We start from the raw sequence: 14,896 nt of genomic DNA on the forward strand, positions 1-14,896 counted from the left end.
CGGTAGGATGGTATGGGGAAGCCCCGGATTTTCCATGGCCTCTTAAGCACCAAGAGACTAGAAAAATCCACACTGGGCACTAATTACCAATCCAAACATGCTTCGATTGTGACCAAACTTTGCAAACATGTGGGGGTGGGCCCCTCCCATAAGATTGCAAAGTTTGGTTCCCATCAGAGCATGTTTGGGTACGATGGTATGGGGAAGGCCCAGTTTTTCCATCGCCTCTTAAGCACCAAGAGACTTTAAAAATCCAGACTGGGCGCTAAATACAAATCCAAACATGCTGCGACGATTGTGACCAAACTCTGCAAACAAGTGGGGGTGAGCCCCTCCCACATGTGTGCAAAATTTAGTCCCCATCGGAGCATGTTTGGGTACGATGGTATGGGGAAGGCCAGGATTTTCCATAGCCTCTTAAGCACCAAGAGACTTGAAAAATCCACACTAGCCGCTAATTACCAATCCAAACATGCTCCAATTGCGACCAAACTTTGCAAACATGTGGGGGTGGGCCCCTCCCACATGCTTGCAAAGTTTGGGGATGGGCCCCTCCTACATGCTTGCAAAGTTTGGTTCCCATCGGAGCATGTTTGGGTATGATGGTATGGGGAAGGCCCGGATTTTCCATGGCCTCTTAAACACCAAGAGACTTAAAAAATGCACATTGGGCACTAATTACCAATCCAAACATGCTTCGATTGTGACCAAACTTTGCAAACATGTGGAGGTGGGCCCCTCCCACATGCTTGCAAAGTTTGGTTCCCATCGGAGCATGTTGGGTAGGATGGTATGGGAAAGGCCCAGATTTTCCATGGCCTCTAAAGCACCAAGAGACTTGAGAAATCCACACTAGGGCACTAATTACCAATCTAAAAATGCTTCGATTGTGACAAAACTTTGCAAACATGTGGGGGTGGGCTCCTCCCACATGCTTACAAAGTTTGGTTTCCATCGGAGCATGTTTGGGTACGATGGTATGGGGAAGGCCCGGATTTTCCATGGGCCTCTTAAGCACCAAGAGACTTGAAAAATCCACAATGGATGCTAATTACCAATCCAAACATGCTCCGATTGTGACCAAACTTTGCAAACATGTGGGGGTGGGTCCCTCCCACATGCTTGCAAAGTTTGGTTTTCATCATAGCATGTTTGGGTAGGATGGTATGGGGAAGCCCCGGATTTTCCATGGCCTCTTAAGCACCAAGAGACTAGAAAAATCCACACTGGGCACTAATTACCAATCCAAACATGCTTCGATTGTGACCAAACTTTGCAAACATGTGGGGGTGGGCCCCTCCCATAAGATTGCAAAGTTTGGTTCCCATCAGAGCATGTTTGGGTACGATGGTATGGGGAAGGCCCAGTTTTTCCATCGCCTCTTAAGCACCAAGAGACTTTAAAAATCCACACTGGGCGCTAAATACAAATCCAAACATGCTGCGACGATTGTGACCAAACTCTGCAAACAAGTGGGGGTGAGCCCCTCCCACATGTGTGCAAAATTTAGTCCCCATCGGAGCATGTTTGGGTACGATGGTATGGGGAAGGCCAGGATTTTCCATAGCCTCTTAAGCACCAAGAGACTTGAAAAATCCACACTAGCCGCTAATTACCAATCCAAACATGCTCCAATTGCGACCAAACTTTGCAAACATGTGGGGGTGGGCCCCTCCCACATGCTTGCAAAGTTTGGGGATGGGCCCCTCCTACATGCTTGCAAAGTTTGGTTCCCATCGGAGCATGTTTGGGTATGATGGTATGGGGAAGGCTCGGATTTTCCATGGCCTCTTAAACACCAAGAGACTTAAAAAATGCACATTGGGCACTAATTACCAATCCAAACATGCTTCGATTGTGACCAAACTTTGCAAACATGTGGAGGTGGGCCCCTTCCACATGCTTGCAAAGTTTGGTTCCCATCGGAGCATGTTGGGTAGGATGGTATGGGGAAGGCCCAGATTTTCCATGGCCTCTAAAGCACCAAGAGACTTGAGAAATCCACACTAGGGCACTAATTAGCAATCAAAAAATACTTTGATTGTGACCAAACTTTGCAAACATGTGGGGGTGGGCTCCTCCCACATGCTTACAAAGTTTGGTTTCCATCGGAGCATGTTTGGGTACGATGGTATGGGGAAGGCCCGGATTTTCCATGGCCTCGTAAGCACCAAGAGACTTGAAAAATCCACACTAGCCGCTAATTACTAATCCAAACATGCCCTCAAACTTTGCAAGCATGTGGGGTGGGTCCCCCCCACATGCTTGCAAAGTTTGGTCCCCACCATCGAAGCATGTTTGGGTACGATGGTATGGGGAAGCCCTGGATTTTCCATGGCCTCTTAAGCACCAAGAGACTTGAAAAATCCACACTGGGCGCTAATTACCAATCCAAACATGCTCTGATTGTGACCAAACTCTCCAAACATGTGGGGGTGGGCCCCTCCCACATGTTTGCAAAGTTTGGTCCCCATCGGAGCATGTTTGGGTATGATGGTATGAGGAAGGCCCGGATTTTCCATGGCCTCTTAAGCACCAAGAGACTTGAAAAATCCACACTGGGCTCTAATTACCAATCCAAACATGCTCCGATTGTGACAAAACTTTGCAAACATGTGGGGGTGGGGCTCTCCCACATGTTTGCAAATTTTGGTCCCCATGGGAGCATGTTTGGGTATGATGGTATGGGCAAGGCCTGGATTTTCCATGGCTTCTTAAGCACCAAGAGACTTGAAACATCCACACTGGACACTAATTACCAATCCAAACATGCCTCGATTATGACCAAACTCTGCAAACATGTGGAGGTGGGCCCCTCCCACATGCTTACAAAGTTTGGTTCCCATCAGAGCATGTTTGGGTACGATGGTATGGGGAAGGCCCGGACTTTCCATGGCCTCTTAAGCACCAAGAGACTTGGAAAATCCACACTGGCCGCTAATTACCAATCCAAACATGCTCCGATTGTGACCAAACTCTGCAAACATGTGGGGGTGGGCCCCTCCCACATGTGTGCAAAATTTGGTCCCCATTGGAGCATGTTTGGGTACGATGGTATGGGGAAGGCCAGGATTTTCCATAGCCTCTTAAGCACCAAAAGACTTGAAAAATACACACTGGCCGCTAATTACCAATCCAAACATGCTCCAATTGCGACCAAACTTTGCAAACATGTGGGGGTGGGCCCCTCGCACATGCTTGCAAAGTTTAGGGATGGGCCCCTCCCACATGTTTGCAAAGTTTGGTTCCCATCGGAGCATGTTTGGGTATGATGGTATGGGGAAGGCCCGGATTTCCATGGCCTCTTAAGCACCAAGAGACTTAAAAAATGCACATTGGGCACTAATTACCAATCCAAACATGCTTCGATTGTGACCAAACTTTGCAAACATGTGGAGGTGGGCCCCTCCCACATGCTTGCAAAGTTTGGTTCCCATCGGAGCATGTTTGGGTATGATGGTATGGGGAAGGCGCGTATTTTCCATGGCCTCTTAAGCACCAAGAGACTTGAAAAATCCACACTAGCTGCTAATTACCAATTCAAACATGCTCCGATTGTAACCAAACTTTGCAAACATGTGGGGGTGGGCCCCTCCCACATGCTTGCAAAGTTTGGTTCCCATCGAAGCATGTTTGGGTATGATGGTATGGGGAAGGCCCGGATTTTCCATGGCGTCTTAAGCACCAAGAGACTTGAAGAATCCACACTGGGCACGAATACCAATCCAACCATGCTTTGATTGTGACCAAACTTTGCAAACATGTGGGGGTGGGCCCCTCCCACATATTTGCAAAGTTTGGTTCCCATCGGAGCATGTTTTGGTACGATGGTATGGAGAAGGCCCGGATTTTCCATGGCCTTGTAAGCACCAAGAGACTTGGAAAATCCACACTAGCCGCTAATTACCAATCTAAACATGCTCCGATTGTGACCAAACTTTGCAAGCATGTGGGGGTGGGTCTCCCCCACATGCTTGCAGAAATTGTTCCCCATCGAAGCATGTTTGGGTACGATGGTATAGGGAAGGCCAGGATTTTCCATGGCCTCTTAAGCACCAAGAGACTTGAAAAATCCACACTGGGCACTAATTACCAATCCAAACATGCTCTGATTACGACCAAACTCTGCAAACATGTGGGGGTGGGCCCCTCCCACATGCTTGCAAAGTTTCGTTCCCATCAGAGTATGTTTGGGTACGATGGTAAACCGAAGGCTCGGATTTTCCATGGCCTCGTAACCACCAAGAGACTCGAAAAATCCACACTGGCTGCTAATTACCAATCCAAACATGTACCGATTGTGACCAAACTTTGCAAACATGTGAAGGTGGGCCCCTCCCACATGCTTGCAAAGTTTGGTTCCCATGTTGGGTAGGATGGTATGGGGAAGGCCCGGATTTTGCATGGCCTCTAAAGCACCAAGAGACTTGAGAAATCCACACTGGGCACTAAATACCAATCCAAAAATGTTTCGATTGTGACCAAACTTTGCAAACATGTGGGGGTGGGCTCCTCCCACATGCTTACAAAGTTTGGTTTCCATCGGAGCATGTTTGGGTACGATGGTATGGGGAAGGCCCGGATTTTCCATGGCCTCTTAAGCACCAAGAGACTTGAAAAATTCACACTGGCCGCTAATTACCAATCCAAACATGCTTTGATTATGACCAAACTTTGCAACCATGTGGGGCTGGGTCTCCCGCACATGCTTGCAAAGTTTAGTTCCCATCGGAGCATGTTTAGGTACGATGGTATGGGGAAGGCCCGTATTTTCCATGGCCTCTTAAGCACCAAGAGACTTGAAAAATCCACACTGGGCGCTAATTACCAATCCAAACATGCTCCGATTGTGACCAAACTCTTCAAACATGTGAGGGTGGGCCCCTCCCACATGCTTGCAAAGTATGGTTCCCATCGGAGCATATTTGGGTATGATGGTATGAGGAAGGCCCGGATTTTCCATGGCCTCTTAAACACCAAGAGACTTGAAAAATCCACATTGGCCGCAACCCAAACATGCTCCGATTGTGACCAAACTTTGCAAACATTTGGGGGTGGGCCCCTCCTACATGCTTGCAAAGTATGGTTCCCATCGGAGCATGTTTGGGTATGATGGTGTGGGGAAGGCTCGGATTTTCCATGGCCTCTTAAGCACCAAGAGACTTAAAAAATGCACATTGGGCACTATTTACCAATCCAAACATGCTTTGATTGTGACCAGACTTTCCAAACATATGGAGGTGGGCCCCTCCCACATGCTTGCAAAGTTTGATTCCCATCGGTACGATGGTATGGGGAACGCGTGGATTTTCCATGGCCTCTTAAGCACCAAGAGACTTGAAAAATCCACACTGGCCGCTACGATGGTATGGGGAACGCGTGGATTTTCCATGGCCTCTTAAGCACCAAGAGACTTGAAAAATCCACATCGGTACGATGGTATGGGGAACGCGTGGATTTTCCATGGCCTCTTAAGCACCAAGAGACTTGAAAAATCCACACTGGCCGCTAATTACCAATCTAAACATGCTCCGATTGTGACCAAACTTTGCAAACGTGTGGGGGTGGGCCCCTCCCACATGCTTGCAAAGTTTGGTTCCCATCGGAGCATGTTTGGGTATGATGGTATGGGGAAGGCCCAGATTTTCCATGGCCTCTTAAGCACCAAGAGAATTGAAAAATCCACACTAGGTCTAAACATGCTTATTGTGAGCAAACTTTGCAAACATGTGGGGGTGGTTTTTCAAGTCTCTTGGTGCTTACGAGGCCATGGAAAATCCGGGCCTTCTCCATACCATCGTACCCAAACATGCTCCGATGGGAAAACCAAACTTTGCAAGCATGTGGGGGTGGGCCCCTCCCACATGCTTGCAAAGTTTGGTTTTCCCATCGGAGCATGTTTGGGTACGATGGTATGGGGAAGGCCCGGATTTTCTATGGCCTCGTAAGCACCAAGAGACTTGAGAAATCCACACTAGCCGCTAATTACTAATCCAAACATGCCCTGATTGTGACCAAACTTTGCAAGCATGTGGGGGTGGGTCCCCCCCACATGCTTGCAAAGTTTGGTCCCCATCGAAGCATGTTTGGGTACGATGGTATGGGGAAGCCCTGGATTTTCCATGGCCTCTTAAGCACCAAGAGACTTGAAAAATCCACACTGGGCGCTAATTACCAATCCAAACATGCCCTGATTGTGACCAAACTCTCCAAACATGTGGGGGTGGGCCCCTCCCACATGTTTGCAAAGTTTGGTCCCCATCGGAGCATGTTTGGGTATGATGGTATGAGGAAGGCCCAGATTTTCCATGGCCTCTTAAGCACCAAGAGACTTGAAAAATCCACACTGGGCGCTAATTACCAATTCAAACATGCTCGGATTGTGACAAAACTTTGCAAACATGTGGGGGTGGGGCTCTCCCACATGTTTGCAAATTTTGGTCTCCATCGGAGCATGTTTGGGTATGATGGTATGGGCAAGGCCTGGATTTTCCATGGCTTCTTAAGCACCAAGAGACTTGAAACATCCACACTGGGCACTAATTACCAATCCAAACATGCCTCGATTATGACCAAACTCTGCAAACATGTGGAGGTGGGCCCCTCCCACATGCTTGCAAAGTTTGGTTCCCATCGGAGCATGTTTGGGTACGATGGTATGGGGAAGGCCCGGACTTTCCATGGCCTCTTAAGCACCAAGAGACTTGAAAAATCCACACTGGCTGCTAATTACCAATCCAAACATGCTCCGATTGTGACCAAACTCTGCAAACATGTGGGGGTGGTCCCCTCCCACATGTTTGCAAAATTTGGTCCCCATCGAAGCATGTTTGGATATGATGGTATGAGGAAGGCCCGGATTTTCCATGGCCTCTTTAACACCAAGAGACTTAAAAAATCCACACTAGCCGCTAATTACCAACCCAAACATGCTTCGATTGTGACCAAACTTTACAAACATGTGGAGGTGGGCCCCTCCCACATGCTTGCAAAACATGGTTCCCATCAGAGCATGTTTGGGTATGATGGTATGGGAAAGACCCGGATTTTCTATGGCATCTTAAGCACCAAGGGACTTGAAAAATCCACACTGGGCACTAATTACCAATCTAAACATGCTTCGATTGTGAGCAAACTTTGCAAACATGTGGGGGTGGGCCCCTCCCACATGCTTGCAAAGTTTGGTTTTCCTTTCGGAGCATGTTTGGGTACGATGGTATGGGGAAGGCCCGGATTTTCCATGGCCTCATTAGCACCAAGAGACTTGAAAAATCCACACTAGCCACTAATTACCAATCCAAACATGCTTTGATTGTGACCAAACTTTGCAAGCATGTGGGGGTGGGTCCCTCCCACATGCTTGCAAAGTTTCGTTCCCATCGGAGTATGTTTGGGTACGATGGTAAACGGAAGGCCCGGATTTTCCATGGCCTCGTAACCACCAAGAGACTTGAAAAATCCAAACTGGCCGCTAATTACCAATCCAAACATACACCGATTGTGACCAAACTTTGCAAACATGTGAAGGTGGGCCCCTCCCACATGCTTGCAAAGTTTGGTTCCCATCGGAGCATGTTGGGTAGGATGGTATGGGGAAGGCCCGGATTTTCCATGGCCTCTAAAGCACCAAGAGACTTGAGAAATCCACACTGGGCACTAAATACCAATCCAAAAATGCTTCGATTGTGACCAAACTTTGTAAACATGTGGGGGTGGGCTCCTCCCACATGCTTACAAAGTTTGGTTTCCATCGGAGCATGTTTGGGTACGATGGTATGGGGAAGGCCCGGATTTTCCATGGCCTCTTAAGCACCAAGAGACTTGAAAAATTCACACTGGCCGCTAATTACCAATCCAAACATGCTTTGATTATGACCAAACTTTGCAACCATGTGGGGCTGGGTCTCCCCCACATGCTTGCAAAGTTTAGTTCCCATCGGAGCATGTTTAGGTACGATGGTATGGGGAAGGCCCGTATTTTCCATGGCCTCTTAAGCACCAAGAGACTTGAAAAATCCACACTGGGCGCTAATTACCAATCCAAACATGCTCCGATTGTGACCAAACTCTTCAAACATGTGGGGGTGGGCCCCTCCCACATGCTTGCAAAGTATGGTTCCCATCGGAGTATGTTTGGGTATGATGGTATGAGGAAGGCCCGGATATTCCATGGCCTCTTAAACACCAAGAGACTTGAAAAATCCACATTGGCTAATTACCAACCAAAACATGCTCCGATTGTGACCAAACTTTGCAAACATGTGGGGGTGGGCCCCTCCTACATGCTTGCAAAGTATGGTTCCCATCGGAGCATGTTTGGGTATGATGGTGTGGGGAACGCTCGGATTTTCCATGGCCTCTTAAGCACCAAAAGACTTAAAAAATGCACATTGGGCACTATTTACCAATCCAAACATGCTTTGATTGTGACCAAACTTTCCAAACATATGGAGGTGGGCCCCTCCCACATGCTTGCAAAGTTTGGTTCCCATCGAAGCATGTTTGGGTATGATGGTATGGGGAAGGCCCGGATTTTCCATGGCCTCTTAAGCACCAAGAGACTTGAAAAATCCACACTGGGCACTAATACCAATCCAAACATGCTTCGATTATAACCAAACTTTGCAAACATGTGGGGGTGGGCCCCTCCCACATATTTGCAAAGTTTGGTTCCCATCGGAGCATGTTTGGGTACGATGGTATGGAGAAGGCCCGGATTTTCCATGGCCTTGTAAGCACCAAGAGACTTGGAAAATCCACACTAGCCGCTAATTACCAATCTAAACATGCTCCGAGATTATGACCAAACTTTGCAAGCATGTGGGGATGGGTCTCCCCCACATGCTTGCAAAGTTTGGTCCCCATCGAAGCATGTTTGGGTACGATGGTATAGGGAAGGCCAGGATTTTCCATGGCCTCTTAAGCACCAAGAGACTTGAAAAATCCACACTGGGCACTAATTACCAATCCAAACATGCTCCGATTGTGACCAAACTCTGCAAACATGTGGGGGTGGTCCCCTCCCACATGCTTGCAAAGTTTCGTTCCCATCGGCGGAGTATGTTTGGGTACGATGGTAAACGGAAGGCCCGGATTTTCCATGGCCTCGTAACCACCGAGAGACTTGAAAAATCTACACTGGCAATCCAAACATGCGCCGATTGTGACCAAACTTTGCAAACATGTGAAGGTGGGCCTCTCCCACATGCTTGCAAAGTTTGGTTCCCATCGGAGCATGTTGGGTAGGATGGTATGGGGAAGGCCCGGATTTTCCATGGCCTCTAAAGCACCAAGAGACTTGAGAAATCCACACTCGGCACTAAATACCAATCCAAAAATGCTTCGATTGTGACCAAACTTTGCAAACATGTGGGGGTGGGCTCCTCCCACATGCTTACAAAGTTTGGTTTCCATCGGAGCATGTTTGGGTACGATGGTATGGGGAAGGCCCGTATTTTCCATGGCCTCTTAAGCACCAAGAGACTTGAAAAATCCACACTGGCTGCTGCTAATTACCAATTCAAACATGCTCCGATTGTCACTAAACTTTGCAAACATGTGGGGGTGGGCCCCTCGCACATGCTTGCGAAGTTTGGTTCCCATCGAAGCATGTTTGGGTATGATAGTACGGGGAAGGCCCGGATTTTAAATGGCCTCTTAAGCACCAAGAGACTTTAAAAATCTACACTGGGCACTAATACCAATCCAAACATACTTCGATTGTGACCAAACTTTGCAAACATGTGGAGGTGGGCCCCTCCCACATGCTTGCAAAGTTTGGTTCCCATCGGAGCATGTTTGGGTATGATGGTATGGGGAAGGCCCGGATTTTCCATGGCCTCTTAAGCACCAAGAGACTTGAAGAATCCACACTGGCCGCTATTTACCAATCCAAACATGCTTCGATTGTGACCAAACTTTGCAAACATGTGGGGGTGGGCCCCTCCCACATGCTTGCAAAGTTTGGTTCCCATTGAAGCATGTTTGGGTATGATGGTATAGGGAAGGCCCGGATTTTCCATGGCCTCTTAAGCACCAAGAGACTTGAAAAATCCACACTAGGCGCTAATTACCAATCCAAACATGCTCCGATTGTGACCAAACTCTTCAAACATGTGGGGGTGGGCCCCTCCCACATGCTTGCAAAGTATGGTTCCCATCGGAGCATGTTTGGGTATGATGGTATGAGGAAGGCCCGGATTTTCCATGGCCTCTTAAACACCAAGAGACTTGAAAAATCCACATTGGCCGCAACCCAAACATGCTCCGATTATGACCAAACTTTGCAAACATGTGGGGGTGGGCCCCTCCTACATGCTTGCAAAGTATGGTTCCCATCGGAGCATGTTTGGGTATGATGGTGTGGGGAAGGCTCGGATTTTCCATGGCCTCTTAAACACCAAGAGACTTAAAAAATGCACATTGGGAATAATTTACCAATCCAAACATACTTTGATTGTGACCAAACATGCTCCTCCCACATGTTTGGGTACGATGGTATGGGGAAGGCATGGATTTTCCATGGCCTCTTAAGCACCAAGAGACTTGAAAAATCCACACTGGCCGCTAATTAAAAATCCAAACATGCTTTGATTGTGACCAAACTTTGCAAACATGTGGGGGTGGGCCCCTCCCACATGCTTGCAAAGTTTGGTTCCCATCAGAGCATGTTTGGGTATGATGGTATGGGGAAGGCTCGGATTTTTCATGGCCTCTTAAGCACCAAGAGAATTGAAAAATCCACACTAGGCACTAATTACCAGTCTAAACATGCTTCGATTGTGAGCAAACTTTGCAAACATGTGGGGGTGGTTTTTCAAGTCTCTTGGTGCTTACGAGGCCATGGAAAATCCGGGCCTTCCCCATACCATCGTACCCAAACATGCTCCGATGGGAAAACCAAACTTTGCAAGCATGTGGGAGGTGGGCCCCTCCCACATGCTTGCCATGCTCCGATGGGAAAACCAAACTTTGCAAGCATGTGGGAGGGGCCCACCTTCCACATGCTTGCAAAGTTTGGTTTTCCCATCGGAGCATGTTTGGGTACGATGGTATGGGGAAGGCCCGGATTTTCCATGGCCTCGTAAGCACCAAGAGACTTGAAAAATCCACACTAGCCGCTAATTACTAATCCAAACATGCCCTGATTGTGACCAAACTTTGCAAGCATGTGGGGGTGGTCCCCCCCACATGCTTGCAAAGTTTGGTCCCAATCGAAGCATGTTTGGGTACGATGGTATGGGGAAGCCCTGGATTTTCCATGGCCTCTTAAGCACCAAGAGACTTGAAAAATCCACACTGGGCGCTAATTACCAATCCATACATGCTCTGATTGTGACCAAACTCTCCAAACATGTGGGGGTGGGCCCCTCCCACATGTTTGCAAAGTTTGGTCCCCATCGGAGCATGTTTGGGTATGATGGTATTAGGAAGGCCCGGATTTTCCATGGCCTCTTAAGCACCAAGAGACTTGAAAAATCCACACTGGGTGCTAATTACCAATCTAAACATGCTCCGATTGTGACAAAACTTTGCAAACATGTGGGGGTAGGGCTCTCCCACATGTTTGCAAATTTTGGTCCCCATCGGAGCATGTTTGGGTATGATGGTATGGGCAAGGCCTGGATTTTCCATGGCTTCTTAAGCACCAATAGACTTGAAACATCCACACTGGTGGGCACTAATTACAAATCCAAACATGCCTCGATTATGACCAAACTCTGCAAACATGTGGAGGTGGGCCCCTCCCACATGCTTGCAAAGTTTGGTTCCCATCGAAGCATGTTTGGGTACGATGGTATGGGGAAGGCCCGGACTTTCCATGGCCTCTTAAGCACCAAGAGACTTCAAAAATCCACACTGGCCGCTAATTACCAATCCAAACATGCTCCGATTGTGACCAAACTCTACAAACATGTGGGGGTGGTCATCTCCCACATGTTTGCAAAATTTGGTCCCCATCGAAGCATGTTTAGATATTATGGTATGAGGAAGGCCCGGATTTTTCATGGCTTCTTTAACACCAAGAGACTTAAAAAATCTACACTAGCCGCTAATTACCAACCCAAACATGCTTCGATTGTGACCAAACTTTGTAAACATGTGGAGGTGGGCCCCTCCCACATGCTTTCAAAGTATGGTTCCCATCAGAGCATGTTTGGGTATGATGGTATGGGGAAGACCCGGATTTTCTATGGCCTCTTAAGCACCAAGGGACTTGAAAAATCCACACTGGGCACTAATTACCAATCTAAAAATGCTTCGATTGTGAGCAAACTTTGCAAACATGTGAGGGTGGGCCCCTCCCACATGATTGCAAAGTTTGGTTTTTCCATCGGAGCATGTTTGGGTACGATGGTATAGGCAAGGCCCGGATTTTCCATGGCCTCATTAGCACCAAGAGACTTGAAAAATCCACACTAGCCGCTAATTACCAATCCAAACATGCTCCGATTATGACCAAACTTTGCAAGCATGTGGGGGTGGGTCCCCCCCACATGCTTGCAAAGTTTGGTCCCCATCGAAGCATGTTTGGGTACGATGGTATGGGGAAGCCCCCGGATTTTCCATCACCTCTTAAGCACCAAGAAACTTGAAAAATCCACACTGGGCACTAATTACCAATCCAAACATAGTTCGATTGTGACCAAACTTTGCAAACATCTGGGGGTGGGCCCCTCCCATATGATTGCAAAGTTTGGTTCCCATCAGAGCATGTTTGGGTACGATGGTATAGGGAAGGCCCGGATTTTCCATCGCCTCAAGCACCAGGAGACTTGAAAAATCCACACTGGGCGCTAATTACCAACCCAAACATGCTCCGATTGTGACCAAACTCTACAAACATGTGGGGGTGAGCTTCTCCCACATGTGTGCAAAATTTGGTCCCCATCGGAGCATGTTTGGGTACGATTGTATGGGGAAGGCCAGGATTTTCCATAGCCTCTTAAGCACCAAAAGACTTGAAAAATACACACTGGCCGCTAATTACCAATCCAAACATGCTCCAATTGCGACCAAACTTTGCAAACATGTGGGGGTGGGCCCCTCGCACATGCTTGCAAAGTTTAGGGATGGGCCCCTCCCACATGCTTGCAAAGTTTGGTTCCCATCGGAGCATGTTTGGGTATGATAGTATGGGGAAGGCCCGGATTTCCATGGCCTCTTAAGCACCAAGAGACTTAAAAAATGCACATTGGGCACTAATTACCAATCCAAACATGCTTCGATTGTGACCAAACTTTGCAAACATGTGGAGGTGGGCCCCTCCCACATGCTTGCAAAGTTTGGTTCCCATCGGAGCATGTTTGGGTATGATGGTATGGGAAAGGCGCGTATTTTCCATGGCCTCTTAAGCACCAAGAGACTTGAAAAATCCACACTGGCTGCTAATTACCAATTCAAACATGCTCCGATTGTAACCAAGCTTTGCAAACATGTGGGGGTGGGCCCCTCCCACATGCTTGCAAAGCTTGGTTCCCATCGAAGCATGTTTGGGTATGATGGTATGGGGAAGGCCTGGATTTTCCATGGCCTCTTAAGCACCAAGAGACTTGAAAAATCCACACTGGGAACTAATACCAATCCAAACATGCTTCGATTGTGACCAAACTTTGCACACATGTGGGGGTGGGCCCCTCCCACATGCTTGCAAAGTTTCGTTCCCATCGGAGTATGTTTGGGTACGATGGTAAACGGAAGGCCCGGATTTTCCATGGCCTCGTAACCACCGAGAGACTTGAAAAATCCACACTAGCAATCCAAACATGCGCCGATTATGACCAAACTTTGCAAACATGTGAAGGTGGGCCCCTCCCACATGCTTGCAAAGTTTGGTTCCCATCGGAGCATGTTTGGGTACGATGGTATGGGGAAGGCCCGGATTTTCCATGGCCTCTTAAGCACCTAGAGACTTGAAAAACCCACACTGGCCGCTAATTACCAATCCAAACATGCTTTGATTATGACCAAACTTTGCAACCATGTGGGACTGGGTCTCCCCCACACTGCAAAGTTTAGTTCCCATCGGAGCATGTTTGGGTACGATGGTATGGGGAAGGCCCGGATTTTCCATGGCCTCTTAAGCACCAAGAGACTTGAAAAATCCACACTGGCCGCTAATTACCAATCCAAACATGCTTTGATTATGACCAAACTTTGCAACCATGTGGGGCTGGGTCTCCCCCACATGCTTGCAAAGTTTAGTTCCCATCGAAGCATGTTTAGGTACGATGGTATGGGGAAGGCCCGTATTTTCCATGGCCTCTTAAGCACCAAGAGACTTGAGAAATCCACACTGGGCGCTAATTACCAATCCATACATGCTTCAATTGTGACCAAACTTTGCAAACATGTGGGAGTGAGACCCTCGCACATGCTTGCAAAGTTTGGTTCCCATCGGAGCATGTTTGGGTACGATGGTATGGGGAAGGCTCGGATTTTCCATGGGCCTCTTAAGCACCAAGAGACTTGAAAAGTCCACAATGGATGCTAATTAGCAATCCAAATATGCTCCGATTGTGACCAAACTTTGCAAACATGTGGGGGTGGGCCCATCCCACATGCTTGCAAAGTTTGGTTTTCATCATAGCATGTTTGGGCAGGATGGTTTGGGGAAGCCCCGGATTTTCCATGGCCTCTTAAGCACCAAGAGACTTCAAAAATCCACACTGGGCACTAATTACCAATCCAAACATGCTTCGATTGTGACCAAACTTTGCAAACATGTGGAGGTGGGCCCCTCCCATAAGATTTCAAAGTTTGGTTCCCATCAGAGCATGTTTGGGTACGATGGTATGGGGAAGGCCCGGATTTTCCATCGCCTCAAGAGCACCAAGAGACTTTAAAAATCCACACTGGGCGCTAAATACAAATCCAAACATGCTGCGATTGTGAC

This window comes from Cibotium barometz, chromosome 41 (genome assembly GCF_041138505.1).
Source record: "Cibotium barometz isolate CiBa-2024 chromosome 41, ASM4113850v1, whole genome shotgun sequence".
In the NCBI taxonomy this organism is placed as follows: Eukaryota; Viridiplantae; Streptophyta; class Polypodiopsida; order Cyatheales; family Cibotiaceae; genus Cibotium; species Cibotium barometz.